Source organism: Sinocyclocheilus grahami, unplaced genomic scaffold (genome assembly GCF_001515645.1).
Source record: "Sinocyclocheilus grahami isolate Dianchi unplaced genomic scaffold, SAMN03320097.WGS_v1.1 scaffold526.1, whole genome shotgun sequence".
Classification (NCBI taxonomy): Eukaryota; Metazoa; Chordata; class Actinopteri; order Cypriniformes; family Cyprinidae; genus Sinocyclocheilus; species Sinocyclocheilus grahami.
In genome coordinates, this window is record NW_015505705.1 from 815,620 (window position 1) to 829,885 (window position 14,266).

General features: G+C 36.6%; 1 pseudogene; it reads right to left on the bottom strand.

The window, feature by feature from the left end:
• Positions 1–2,908: 2,908 nt before the first annotated feature.
• LOC107555127 (UDP-glucuronosyltransferase 2B1 pseudogene) lies at positions 2,909–12,848 on the bottom strand (annotated as a pseudogene).
• Positions 12,849–14,266: the final 1,418 nt, after the last annotated feature.

The following is a 14,266-nucleotide window of genomic DNA, read 5'->3' on the forward strand; positions in this document are numbered from 1 at the left end:
AAACAATCACAACACAAACGGTGATGGAAAAACTTATGGATCCGTAATTCACCCCTGGCACAGTCCATATTTTGGCAACCATTTGGCAGCAAACAATGTGTATTTAAGTGTAATTCACTGAAACTTCTGGGTACGAGTGCTGCTCATAATTACCTTAAACAAAGAGCCAAAAATCACAATTAGGACTCATGATTTTTGTATGGCACAAGGCATGAATGTTTCCTTCACAAATGAAACAGCAGGAGACAGGGCTATAAGCTAACAAGCTAATGCTGCCAAAAGGGTCAGTTTCAATAAATGGACATGACTATGCAAGTCCTGGAAATCTGACTAGATTATTACTTCTAAAGGGTTTGCCAAACATCTGGGTATAGCATAATTTAAGTGAATTGGAGAACAAATGTTGTTTTCACGTGTTCAGAACAGCACCAGTGTTCATGCATATAAAATAGTACCTTTATTTGTTATTATCTTGCCTGCAAGCCAACATTTCATTGATGTGCTGTATAAATGACTCAATTGCAATTATTTGTGAATTGCATTCATACAGTTTGGTTCAAATGCTTCTATTTTGCAAAATTATATTAACAGCAAAATAATATGAATGAAAATTTTTGAAACGTCTTAACATTTGGTTTGTCAAGTTTTTTTTTTTAATGACCGCAGAACTCAAGCTTCATGATCTTCTTTATATTAGTGGCAACAAAATCAGTGTTGTAAAAAGTGGCTGTAAGTCAAAATAATAAAAAAAGGAAGGATTGATTCTATCAGGTCCATTTATGCCAACTGAAATAGTCATTCGGGCCAGAGCAACAGTGGTTTTCACACCATATCTGAAACACTTTCTTATTGTTTTTTTGGAGGTTGACAGCAAAATATGGTCCAAACATAACAGAACAAATGCTAACATCACCCCAGCTGTGTTGTTTTTATCTTCATATTTTGGTGGCTATGAAGTATTCCTGAAATTTCAGTTTTCAAAAGTTTGCGTTTTCAGGCCCCCAAAATGCCATGTAAATAAATGGCTCAAACGCATAAAAAGTTTACCATTTTTAGTTGAAAATGGTGTCTTGTAAATGCCCTCTTATATGAATTTGTACAATCTCATAAATGTTTTATACAATCTGCTTAAGGCCCACTGAATAAGAAATTGCCACCTTTGTAAAATAGTTTTCTCATGATATCAGGTTTGGTGTTTAGGAACACTTTTGTAAAACTCTGTAAGTCGTTTGTTTGTTTTTGCCCAGAGAATGTGTAATTTGTACGATATGCTGAAATTGGGATTATGGATTGTACAAAAGCATATGACCAGAAAGTACTGCCTTTTTGTATGTTCTAAGATATAGGATACCTTTCTGAAATATAGGATGCCATTTTTTTATATTATTATTTTAAAAAAGCTAAATGTTATGGTGTGAGTATATCTCCATTTAGATAGCGAAGTAAACCTAGAATTAGACTGAAATATTAAAATACTTAAAATTAGACTAAAATATCTGTCTAATATCACAGAACAATAATATTTGTTAAATTACATTTGCTCAACATATTATTAATATTTTAAATATTTTTTCCCACACTGACTGTGATGTTTTGATGTCAAACTGATTTGTTTCTACTGATTTACATAGCATTATTTTTTATACATGAACTTACTAATGGAAATGTTTCTTCAGAAGGAAATGGAACATGATTGCCTTTGTTTTAAAAGCGTGCTGTTATGATGACACCTTTATTCCACTGTGCTACTTTCATAACACAATATCACTGGCTAATACAATGGAAGTGACCAAATAAGTTAGTGTTTTACATATTTGGCTTTTGGTATTCTCCATTTTCCAATTTCCATGGTCATCATGGACCAGCACCGTGTGATTTTCCATGCTGTGACAAGTGGCTTTAGAGAGTCGTTAGTTTGATGTTCTTGAGCTGATGTACAATATGAATGGGACTACTAACAGATCTGCTTGTTCTTCACCATCTGCTGTGCACCACAAGAAACCACTCCAGTTGGCTTGTCTTTTCAGACTAGTTCTATGAATAAACACATCTCCTCACGGTTTCATCGCTGTTTAGTGCTTCACTGGCCTTCTGATGTTGTGTCCATCTTGACTTCTTCACTCCTGAGGACAGCCGGTTAAGGGATTGCCAAGTGTAACATCCCTTGTAACTGTAATATGTCGAGTCAGGGAGTAAAATTAAACAATGCCTGTGTTTCTAAACTGTCTTTCTCTAGACATTGATGTATCCTGTGGATGACAGCTTAAATCAACACTGTTGATGTTCCAGACAGCCTGATTCTTGAGTGATGATTAATGTGAATCTCATGTAGAAAAAAAATATGAGAAGAGGTTAGTCAGGTTAAAACAGCAACAAGTCTTTATGAATCATATTGGGGATGTCATCGGCTCCATGAATCTGAGGGGGGCAGAAAACAAACACAATTTTATTGCGAAACGCATTATACAAACAATAACATCCTTTTGGCCAGTGGAGTCTTTCATAAAAAGTTCATTTTATATCGCATTTAGTTGTCAGCAGGGCTTTGTTTGTTGATCAGTTGCCATAACTCTCTTTCATTAGTTGGAGAAGAGCATCACAGAACATCTGTACTACACCAGAACATTTATTTCAGTCACCAAAGCGCTTTGGAAGATCTTATGAAAATGTGAATCACACTTGTATTTCTTGATTTTTTATTTATTTTTTTTTCATGAAGATGATAATATTTATGCTGATTTATTTCCAGATTATCTATCTATATCTATCTACAATTACAACTGAAACATGGTGGTATTGCCTCAGAGAAATGTGCAAAAAAAAAATTCACATGCTATAAATCACAAAAAAAGAAAGATGTCCAGGTCATAAATTCTTATGGATGATGGATATATCTTCAAAGCGGGCCTCATTTCAGCTTGTCAACTTGTTGAGGCATCTCATGTTGGACAGTGACATGAAGCTCAAGGTGATGTCTAAGCTTGTTTGAGTCCCAGTACATGTGCTTCCTCAGTGACTCAAAGTTTCCATTTCCCAAAGGGTGTGAGAGCTGATTAAAAATGGTCACAGCATTGTCAGGAAACATGATATGATGTTTTATTAACAAAGTTCGGCAGGAGCACGTTCAGATAATTAACCCAGCCAATTCATTGTCAGCAATTATATAGCCTATCCTATCAGCTCGAGAGAGAACCTCTATAAATAGCTAAAACCACCTTACCTTCATTTTCTCTGCAGTTTTTCAGCATTCCTCCACCACCCCAACTCCTCACCCCAGTATGAGGGGGAGCACTCGGGGGGAGCGCTCTGGGTCCGGGCTAAATGCCGAGCTCGGACCCCTCTCCCCGGACAGGGGGAGTACCCCGGGTTCAGGAGGAATTATCTCTCCCTGGATAGCACACCAAATATGCATTACCCTTACTCTGTTTATTATATGTAAGTGTGAAATTCATTTAGGAAAGGGGCAAAGGCTAAAATGTTTTATAGTAGGAAATGTTTTTAAGGAAATTCAAACATAGAAAATGGGCTGCACACCTGAATTTGCAATAGCAAATTGGCATAGGAGGGTGTTGACAAGTCTCCTTCAGACCATTCAGACCATTCAGTCTCTGAATGGTCTCCAGCACATAATGAAATAATCCATCAAATAATCACAAACAGCTGTTCTTTGCCATGTCTGCATCAGTCAAAGAAATGCAACACACCCTTCACTGTAACAAAAAAAAATGCTTTGTCAGGAAACCTAAAATGTGGTCTGTAGTGGGATTGTCTTTGTGTGATGTTTGTACTATTGGGTTTTGAAGTCTTTTGTGTCAGTGCCTTTTATTTTGATATGGTCAATATATAAAGGTCTAATTTCCTGTCTTTAGTTTCCCATCCTCCTTGTTCATTGTTTCCAGTAATGTCTTGTTCTTGGGTGTGTCTCAGTCCACTCCCTTGTCAGTTTCTGAAGATATACGAATATTCATACTTCTTGACTATACAGTAAGCAAACATGTGGCAAGATTAATGTCTGAATTCACAGTTTCATTACTTCTGACGAGATTCTGAAGTACCCACACAAAGGTTATTTTACTATCTCATAAGGGCACAGAAGTGGATTCATAAATGATGGGTAAATTGACAGTGTTGACATGGTGGATGTAGTATGTCCAGATTATACTACACACATTCATCCTAAATATACTTCTGTCAGGACCACTATCGTCAAAGATGATTGACACTTAGCATACAGTTTGGATTGGCGGTTCTGTTCTGGGCAAAAACTCCCTGCCCATCCATGCAGCCTGTCATGAATGAGCAACAATAACTGCCTAGGGTAAACAGAACAGAACCAAATGCAGATATCATTAATGTTCTTAATGACATTTTAGTGTAACAACATATTCAAGATAAAAGTCTGATTCAATGAGGCATATCAGAAAGCCAAATCCTGACTGTGATGAAAGGAGTTGGGGATGGAGGGGGGTAATTTTCTCCTGAGCAATAAAGCTGCGGAATAATACTGAATAGACCTTATATAAGAATGTCGTGATAGGCGTTGTATTCCTATAGGCAGACGTGGATCAGCTGAGATTCAGCCAATCCAAGCTTGACTCACGTGACCTGCCAGAACGCTACGCTTGATTTTTTTATAATGGTCACAAAATTATTCAAACAAGTACTGTATCTACTTAAAGAATATGCAATTTCAGACAGAGTCATGCTTCAAAATGGTTGGAAATAGAAATAACTAAGACAATATAAAAAGCATGATGTCAGTAAGTGTCACAGTTTTGTTAGTTTGGACTTTCAGTTTGCAGCTTTTCTCTGTTGTCATAGTTGTGGATTTGATTTCTTCATTCTGTTCAGGTGTGTGTCATTAGTGTCCTCGTTTGCTTGTGCATTTAAGTTGCTCTCTTTCTGTTAATGGTTGTCCGGTCTTGAGTCTATTATGTATACATCTATTGTGTGGATGTGTTGCCCTTCTCTCTCTGTGGATATTTACCCTTTGGTTTATTAAAATAGTCTACCTTCATCTTTGTGCACTCGTGCGTTGTACTGCAGCTACCTGTGACAGTAAGTCTCCTATACTCACCAAGGCTGCATTTATTTTGTTAAAATAACTGGTTTGTATTTGAATATATTTTATAAAAGTAGTTTATTCCTGTGATGGCAAAGCTGAATTTTTTGCATCATTACTCCAGACTTCAGTGTCACATGATCCTTTAGAAATCATTCTAATATGCTGTTTTTTTTGTTGTTGTTTTTGCTAATTTCTTGCTTTTATCAATGTTGAAAATAGAGTCTGAGTGATCATTGTCTCAATGTTTAGTGGACCAAGATCCTTTTAGTATACAAATTCATCATGCTTTACTGATTCATGACATGAAGTAATGAGTTGGATAAGACATTGTCATCAGGAGCCTCTGTGCAGCTTGATGATTTTAACAACCTTTACACAAAGAGGAAGCAAGATACACCAGGCACCGTGTCAGCTTTTCACTAATGTTCTCTATTGTGCACTCTGTTGTGAGATGTATTATCAGATCTATAAAGATTCCCTTGAACACACAATAGGCCTGTGAGCACCTTCTTCCATTCTGTAATTCTCCTTTTTGGGCCAACTGTGCACCGTGAGGATGGCATAGCCAAACCTGTAATGGCTGAGATTTGACATTAAAATAATAAATTTTCTATTCCAGCTGTTGGAGGGAGCAAAAGCTTTTACATTAGTAAGACTTGCAGTAAGTTATTCATCCTGTCACAACGTGGACTCCATTATTCCATGGAAAATAAATAGGATCAGGTAATAATAGTAGGATGGTTTTAACTGCACCAAATGACAAAAGTAATTCAGGAAATGTACTCTACACCACAAATGGAAAAAGCCCGTGAGCTTGAGCATCATTAGGGAGTGAAACATGGGGTTTCACAGTTGCTCAGATTCTTAGTTCAGTAGCTTTGTTTTTTTCCATGTCTATAACACTCTTAAAGGGGTCATATGACGTTGCTAAAAAAGAACATTATTTGGTGTAATGAAATGTTTATGCGGCTTAAGTTAAAAAAAACCACATTATTTTCCACATGCTGTTCAATATTGTTTCTCCTCTATGCCCTGCCTTTCTGAAACGCGTCGATTTTTACAAAGCTCATCGTTCTGAAAAGTGAGGTGTGCTCTGATTGGCCAGCTATCTAGTGTGTTGTGATTGGCTGAATTCCTCAAGCATGTGACGGAAATGTTACGCCCCTTACCATACTGTGATGCCGTGTCGTGGCGCGATGAGACAAAACCAATAAAATCCATTATAAACAAGGCATTTGTTTCATCCAGTGGGGACATAAATCAAGCGTAGCGTTAGTTCTGGCAGGTCACGTTAGTCAAGCTCGCAGCAGCTGACTCTCAGCTGATCCCCATCTACCTATAGGAATATGACACCTATCTAAGCATTCATATATAAGGTCCCTCAGTATTATCAGCAGTTTTCAATTGCTCAATACCCTCCTCCATCCCCAGCTCCTCCTCTGTCAGTCAGGATTCAGCCTTCTGATTATCCTTTGAGTCAGACTAATTCTAAAATATGTACATAAAATTATTGAACTTTAACAATATCTGCAATACATTTATGTTGGTTCGGTTCTGTTTACCCTGGGGGGGGTTATGCTAGGCTGCATGGATGCACAGGGAGTTCTTGCCCAGAACAGAACCATACCACCAATCCAAACTGTATGCTAATTATCAATCATCTTTGACGATAGTGGTCCTTACAGAATTACTGATTATAATGACTTATACTGTCTTTTTACGCGTTGCATCACGCCGCGTAAACATAAAACCATGTCTGCATTTGTGATCGGCGAAACGACAAACAACAAGCGCTACTCTACACTGCTCAAAACTCGCGTTTGAATCGTCAGTGGCAAATTCTTTAAATATGAAAACACTTACAGGCTGTGAGTAAGCATTATTTGTCAGCATCATAGACTGTATAGGGTCAGCATGCGCGCCGAAGGGGAAACGGGGGAACCGAATTCTCCGGAACACCATTGTAGGCTACTCTCCCAGGAAACAGTCCTCGTCCTCCATAATGCGTTGCACACATCTTAATATTTGGTTTGAACTGCTCTGGAACAGTGTTATAAATACAACTTAACCACTGATTTCTAGTTGTGTCCTCTTTTGGAAGACCAAACAAAGTAGTTTCGCTTTCACAACGAAACACACAGCTTCTCCATGACATGGCGGCGGCGGCAACAATACTACAGCGAGAATCAAAGTTACGCCGCCTTTCTTTGCGTATACATTTGGGCGGTGTTATGCAAATCTTCCCACACAGTGACGTAGACATGTGGGGGCATGTTTAAACGAGGTGTTTTAGGAGGGTGTTGACGAGTCTTTGGGTTTGAGACTTTAGTCTTTGCAACTTTAGGAATCTTATCTATTCACAAACAACTTGTAACACTCAAAAGTGAAAGGAAAACTTAAAATCGCATCATATGTCCCCTTTAATTTTTGCAATGCTGAACACATCTCTTTAGCTGCCATATCTGTAAAGTCTAGTGCAGAAAAACAAATTATATTCTTTCGCTTCATGACTTAAACTTGTGCATTTACAGTATTATGGCATTATAAGTGGCAGGTGTGGATGAAAAAGGAAAATCTTGTGCAAGTCCCTTCATTGTGAGTTTGCTTGTTTATGTATATAAGTATCAAATAAAAATCGCCAAAGCATCCAAGACTGTACTAAAATAAAGATTTAATATAATATCTATTTAATATAATCTAATTGTATAACTACTACTATTAATATAAGAACATTTTAAAGTGTGTGATAATATAATGTATTTTTCTATCATGTGTAATGAAATTCTGCATTAAAAGAAGAAAAATACAAAATTAAAAAAAATTGTATGGATGGATGGATGGGGCTTGGGTCCAAGGCTTTCACAGCATTAAATAACATCTGTCAGTCAAATTACTTCCACTTCCAGAATTATCCATTGTTAGAGGTCCTCAGAGGACGTTAGGCCTGTTGTTTCCTGCTCTAGATTCACTGAATCCCACAATACTAATATACAGTACATCTGCATGCTCACACCTGCCATGATATAAAATAGAGTTTTAACTGTTAAACTGCGTGTCATGACATGTTTAACATGCCATAATGATAAAGAAAATTGAATCTATGTTTTTATATAATATAAACGTATTCAGCTGCTAAACTAGAGGTATTTCATATATGATGGATGGAAAGTACTTCTACTATTAGAAAAGCTCTAAAAACTGCTAGATCGGCTTACTTTTCGTCTATTTTAGAAGAAAACACACACAACCCCCAGCATTTATTCACAGTTATCATTTTTAAGGTCTGTAAAACATGTAAATGTTCAGTTCCTTTATGGGAAATGACGCAATGAAAGTCTCTAGAGACTGTAAAAACCTACACATACAGTACTATCCAGTATGTCAGAATTTTTTTTTTTTTTTTTTTTTTTTTTTTTTTAGAAAAACAGAAATCTTGTACATATCTTATAGACATAATCTCATAATTCATCTCAACTAGTTCTTATTCATCTAGTTTTTCAAGACTTTATACAGAAATGTCAATTTGTGTGTGTACATTACTTGCAGCATGTGGCAAAAAGCACATGTAATACTGGCCTATTGTTGCACATTATTGGTTTACACTCCCCCATTTTCAATCAGATCTCTCGTTTGTATTACAATAAAGCTGTAAACTTTTTGATCAAGAAAAATTTACATATTTATTTTTAGCTGTCTTTTATGACAAATGATTTCCTCTCGTCAGATGCAGAGCTGTATGAGTGAAACCTCAGTTCAAACCATACTGTGAACAAAGATGATTGCTGCAAGACTCATTTAAATTCTTCCTACTGGCTGGCCATTTTCTCAAACACAAGGTTGAAGGCTTTCCAGTGCACACATGTAAAGGTAAATAGACTGTTGCTCTCAACATTTCTTGGTAAGCTCATTAAAATTCCCCTTGGTGCTTTGTTCAGTTCAGCCATTGTTTGCTTGCGTTACCTGAAACCAATTAGTGAATTTTGTTGGTTGTAAAGGTCTGTGTTTTGTCAAAATGAGCTTTTGCTGGAAATGTATCTCAGCGAACATGATCAGTATTGACTGTTTGTGTCGAACTTATCTTTAAAAGGTCACACAAACTGAAATGGTACTGTGTGGATCTTACAGTGAGGTGAAAAGTGTGATTAAAAATCTTAGCTCTAAATAACATTATCATGCATTTTTTATTGCGGTAAAATCAAGCCGCTACATCCTCAAGTCCAACACGTAATTATCCTCAATCATTCTGGAGCCTAGTTTAAATAAATAACGGTAAATCAGTTTAAAGTGCCTGTTGTTTAGGTTAATTAGCAATGATTTACGATTTGATTTAATTTATTGCAGCTCTTCTGTAATAGATTGTGGTTTCAGGGATCAGCAGCCTCTGACCCACAGACAGTTATTCATGGTCAGTAAAACAGCTGCTCTTATGTGCAAAAACCCAGATATGTTGGAATGCTGGTTGTGTTCATGGTCTGTCAACATCTTGAGTCATTGGTATGGATTTAAAAACCCCTTTAAATTTTTTTTTTTTTATAAAACCACATCACACAACCACAATTTAATCTCCAAACATTTCTAACAATAGTACAGTATGGATTGCTGGTGGAGACCACTGGGCTATTGTTGGAAATTTTTTAATTGTGGTAAATGTTTATCTATAGTATTTTATTTTTTATTATTTTTCAATTGAGATATATATATATATATATTTTTTTTTTTTTATATATATAATTTCTTTAAAAAGGGAATTGCATCCACAGCTGAATGCAATCAGAGGCACAGCTGCTCTGAAGGTTCACTCTAATCGTGCATAAAAGGGGTAATATCTTCACACCATTATGCCTATCAGAGAGTCTCTCTGAATAAAGCAAGCATGTTAGCACATGTGGCACATTAAATTACCTTCTGCAGTGACCTCCATAAGCTCAAGTTGCTCCAAAACATCAGAGAGAATGCTAACAATGACACATCTCTCCTCCTCTTCTGCCAACACGAGTTTGAAAAAGCACTCTAACCTGAACCGAGATTGCAGCTATAGCCTCAAACAGGAAACATAAGCCCTGTGTTTTTTTTAAGTATGGCTCAAGTATGCATGTATAACTGCTTTTATGTAATATTATACCATGGAGCTTAAAATTAATGAGTTTATTTATTATTTTACAGTTGGAATCCGAGTCGTTTCTTATTCAGAACTGGTTCCATCAATGTACTTTTCAGCGACACCACAACACTACTATGAATCTGCACGTTTGTTTAGTCCAATGCCTTATTCTTTTTAGTGAATCATAAACACAGTGTGACCAGTTTTCTGCTCCTCAAACCAATGACTCTGATGAGCCCGTTCTTTTTGTTAAATCTTAAACCACACACATACTGAGAGGTGAAACCAAAACATTTTTATTGCCCCCTGGTGGCTGGCTGAAGTGTAGGTCATAAACCCCTGCCCTCTCCAGGTAAATGAATTGTAAGTGAGCCAAACTACAAACAAAAAAAAACCTTATTCATAATTTATTTATATTTCAAAAAGCTGATTTCTGTAATTTTATGTAGTTCATATCACGCTGATGTATGTTCAATGTATCGTTTTTCTAATAGGGTTGGTTTTAGTTATTTGATGCTATGAAAATGGGGTCTGCTGTCATGACTGACAGCTGTGATTGACAGTTTCTCTGAGTGAAGTAGATATAGAGACACCTTCGGGATCTTCAGGAGGAGACTGAAGCTGTACTTTAACTTTTCATTTTCTATAACTGTTTCGTTTCACAGCGACAAAATTAGTTGTTCTGCAGTAAACTACTAACCGATCTGAGGGATCATTGAAGATTGTTCGGTTAAATTTGACCAATTTAGTCCAATTCTTGAATGAAAAAATGTTATGAGCTGGTTCTTTTTAGTGAATCATAAACATACAGGGTGACCAATGTACACTCTTAAAAATAAAGGTGCTTCACGATGCCATAGAAGAACCTTTTTGTCTAAATGGTTCCATAAAGAACCTTTAACACCTGAAGAACCTTTCTGTTTCACAAAAGGTTCTTTGTGGCGAAAGAAGGTTCTTCAGATTATAAAAAGGTAAGAAAGAGATGGTTCTTTAAAGAACCTTTGACTGAATGGTTCTTTGTGGAACCAAAAATGGTTCTTCTATGGCATCGCTTGAAGAACCTTTTGAAGCACCTCGATTCCAGAACAAATTAATTTTGAGTTGTTTGTTTTAGTGATAGACACACAGCATACAATGAGACAGATCAGTGTAGTTACTAACTGGTTGTTCATATAACAACTTGTATTTAAAAATTACGCAGTTTGTCAGCAGTATTTTATAAATATTAATGTATTAAATGTTCCCTTTTTTTTGTATTAGTGCTTTTTTAATATTTAATTAAAGCCAGTTATTGGAAGCATTTATGTCATCTCTAAAAACACTGAAAGTTCTTTAAAAAGAAACGCACCTTTTGAATTTGCTAAAAAATATATATATATATATATATATATATATATTGTTGAAATTATCAAATCATTAAGTAATGGTATGAGTAAATTCTTTATTCCCCAGTTATTTTGTTTTTGCATGCAAATCTAAGTATAAAAATCTGAGATAGCATCATTAATTTTTTTATTTTTCGCTTACAGCACGTTTTTATAACACTAACATATCTGATTATTACAACTGTAGAAAACACAAACACAACAACAACCAACAACAAGAGAACCAACAAGACATCCACAGAATGGTACAAGTACCATGGCATCTTATAGAACTCTGAGCGCAGGTGAGTCGCTCCTTTATTTCTCACCACATTCTCAATCAAGACGGCCGAGTCCAAAGGCCTCACCGGCTGGTCCCTGTGCAGACTGGAGAGTCTCTGCATGTTCGTCCTGTAGGAGGCATTATGAAGCAATTCCTGTAGGATTTGTCCAAAAGTATGACTGTTAAATTCTGACAACTTAAGTATCTTACCCGCTCCTTTCTCCTGAACACGTATTAAGTTGTCAAACTGGTCGAAAGAACAAAGGAATGCCCAGGATCGGGACCCCATGGTATATGGCCTCCTGCACTCCATTGGTTCCTCCGTGGGCTACGAAGGCTTTGATCTTGGAATGCCCCAGGAGGTCGTTCTGTGGTTTCCAGTCCATGATAAGAGTGTTGTTGCCCATGGTGGATGGACGATCTCCAAGATGTCTCCAGATGTCTCCAATATTGTTGGCCGTGTCGGTGGGGATACTTTTAACAAGTGTTCCCAATGACATAATAATAAAGCCGTGGTCTCTTGAGCTCTGCACAAACACTTCCAGATTTGCAGGAAGAGGCTTGGAAGGTTTGCATTAAAATCCACCCATGTAAACAACATTTGGCATGGTTGGTCTCGGGAACTCGAAGACAAAATCAGTCCTCGTGAGTCAAATCAGCAGCTTGAATCAGGCTAACAATGTCTGTTTTGTAATCAAAATACTTATCTATTAGTGCATCATAATGTAAACCACCAACAAATCTGTCCTGGAAGAAAGTAAAGCTCTGAAATAAAAAATGTGTAACCCTTTGAGGGAGACTCATTTTATCTGTATGGCCAGAGCCTAGTAAAGGTACATAAGGCAACGGAGAGGGTGCTATAGCAAAATGTCCTTCACTGCTTGTGATTCACCGTACATTGAGAACAAGAGGGAGTTTTAGATAATGAGCTATAAACACGCCGCCTGCTAAGGCAGGATCAGTGAGCACCAGGTCGTAACGCTCATCCTGAAGTCTTTTCACAAGCATCTTATCTTCCAAAATGGCCGACACCATTTTACAGGAAATATAATGTGCTTTTGACAACATGGAAAAAAGAGTCAAACTGGAGCTTCAAGAAGAGTCCAGAAGCGTCACCTCTTCCTATCTCTATCATTTTCCATAAATACTCTTCAAAAAACGTGATCAGATCCGCTTATTTCATCTGCAATTGTGATGGAATTGTAGAGTATTTTTCGTGATGTACCAGCTGGATTTGGGTCGGATCACAGTGATGCTGTGGCCCCTGTAGTGCAGCTCATCTATAAGGACTTTCATATTGACCCAGTGGCTTACATCGACAGGATACAGTAAAACTTTACCTCCGCTGCAGCTGAAATGTGACTGGTTGGAAGGTGACTTAATTGTATCTGACCAAAAAACTAAATAAAATACATATTAATATATTTTAGTTATGCCTCATTTGCACTCACAAAAAAGTAGTTTTTGAACACTGAAATCAATAATGCATTCATTTTCCATACCACTTTATCCTACACTGAAATCATTAATCTAAATTAAACTAAATTATTACTGATGAGACTCTTAGACTAATTGTTCATGCATAAGTGAAAGACCAACACTTGCTCATTCCAGAGCTCTATTCATCTGAACCACTAAGTTCAAAATATGCTTTACAAAGTCCACTTAAATTATTAACATTCAAATCAATAATTAACAGGCAGACACTGCATATGTTTCAAGGTGCACTCAGAGATATTTTTCCTTTAACCCTTTTGGACTGTTGCAGGTCATTTTAATCCAGTTTTTACCCAGTTTAGACAGATACAAATATATACTTCCATATTTTTATATTATATAATTTTGTCAAGTTTATGTTTAAAACTATCAAAAGAATTGATAAAAAATGATATATTCACTGTAAACTAGTCTTATGTATCTATGCAATTTTTCTACTTTTTTTCTTTTGTCTTTTTTAAAGGATATTTAGTTATTTTGCTGGAATATCAGGCAACATTAGGCATGATCCAATTCAATACAGATTGTTAATTCATTAATAGTTTGATTCACAATTTAGTCACAATTTATTTTTTTTCCCCACTTGATATATGTGTAAGACACTGCTCAGTTTGCCAGTGGTTGCATTCTTGATTGTCATTTGTCTTTAGGCAGCACACAGTGCTTGGGCTCTGGGGTTTTATAGCCTCTTACTGTCAGCGTGTATCAGCGTACTCCGATATACCCACCTAATGTCAATGCATGCTGGCATCCAAATACACGTACGTGCTTGCACATTACCTGCATGTTACATGCTTACTTTAAGAGAAAGCTGTACAAGTGGAGACAGGACTGATACTCTGATGGATGGAAATATCTTGGCCGCATGACAAAGTATGATTCAAAGTTGAAAAACGAATAATAGTAAAAGAAAAAAATCGCTTGTCAGAGAAGTGGCCTAGCAGTTACATGTGCTG